The sequence below is a fragment of the Sceloporus occidentalis genome, unplaced genomic scaffold (genome assembly GCF_023333645.1).
Source record: "Sceloporus occidentalis isolate IW3139 unplaced genomic scaffold, rSceOcc1.0.p SCAF_4, whole genome shotgun sequence".
Taxonomy (NCBI): domain Eukaryota; kingdom Metazoa; phylum Chordata; class Lepidosauria; order Squamata; family Phrynosomatidae; genus Sceloporus; species Sceloporus occidentalis.
Window position 1 is genome coordinate 95,733,707 of NW_028316984.1, and position 1,616 is coordinate 95,735,322.

Here is a 1,616-nt window from a genome sequence, read left to right on the forward strand (position 1 = left end):
CTGGGGACAGAGTCGGCGTGCATCGTGAGGACGCTACACCCCAACTCTGCCCCCATGCTGACCTTAATGGCCGGTGTGTACAGGGCCTGAGTTTCATGGCTGAGCTGGGAATCGAGCCCTGGTCTCCAGAGTTGGTCCCTTAGCCCTAATACGGTGCAAGTACGCTGTATTTGGCCCATCTGGATCGGGCCATAGAATCATAGAATTGGGAGAGACCACAAGGGCCATCCAGTCCAACCCCCTGCCATGCAGGAAATCTCAATCAAAGCATATTCGGCAGATGGCCATCCACCCTCTGCTTAAAGACCTCCAAGGAAGGAGACTCCATTACAATCCAAGGGAGTGTGTTCCACTGTCGAACAGCCCTTACTATCAAGTTCCTCCCAATGTTGAGGTGGAATCTCTTTTCCTGTAGCTTGCATCCGTTGCTCCGGGTCCTGTTCTCTGGAGCAGCAGAAAACAAGCTTGCTCCCTCCTCAATATGACATCCCTTCAAATATTTAAACAGGGCTATCATATCACCCCTTAACCTTCTTTTCTCCAGGCTAAACATCCCCAGCTCCCTAAGTCGTTTCTCATAGGGCTTGGTTTCCCTTCCAGGCCCTTCACCATTTTAGTTGCCCTCCTTTGGACATGCTCCAAGATATCTCATTCTGTATGTGCAAATATTCCAAAATCCCCCCAAAATCCAAAGTCTGAGGTATCTTGGAAAAGGGGGACCCAACCAGCAGCTGTTCTGTCATTGGGGAATGAGAGCCTCTTTCCCTCCACCAAACCCTTCAGAAGCTCAGAGACGGGCAGATCACTGTAGTACCCTCCAGGGCTGGTGAGTAGTGGTGATTTTGGGGTTACTCCTTGTCTTACTCCAGAGCAAGATATTTTTCTTAATATTATTCCTACTCCTATTATACTCCTCAATAAAAATTGTGTTTGCATGTACAACATAATAACAGGAATAAGGAGTAAGAAATATATCTTGTCACTCCTTATTCCTGTAAAACCCTCTTACTCCTTTCCTCCTTACTCCTACTCCCCAGCCCGGCTACACTCTTAAAGTGCTGCTACTTTTAGCTGCCCTGGCTGCCTCCCGTTGCATTCTGGGGTTTGTAGTTCAGTGAGGCCTAAGAGCTCCCTGGCTGAGAGTTCTAAATGCTGCTCCTTAAACTGCAAGTCCCAGAATGCAACGGGAGCAACTAGAGCAGTAAAAGTGGAGTATAGACTCCTACTGACAATAATGAAGGAATTGGAAAGGATTTAGAAGCAGGAATGAGAGGCGAAGGAAGGAAACATCAATAAAGGAAGAAAGGGATAAATAGAGGGCTAGCTTGGTCTATATAATAGTAAGAGTTGTAATAGAAACAGGCTGGGTCTATTTTTAGATTTAGATTAATCTAGAAAGTGTGAAAGACTTAAGGAATAGAGAGTCAGCATGCGCGATTTAGTATGTTTATGCATATGTTTATATTTATGTTTATAATACCAATAAAACTTTATTTAAAGGGAAAAAATAAAGAAATAAAGAAAGTAAAATAAGATAAAGAAATAAAAGAAATAAGAAAAGAAATAAAGACTATTACACACAGTCTGACTTCTGGGTTTGTTTATTTTATTTATTT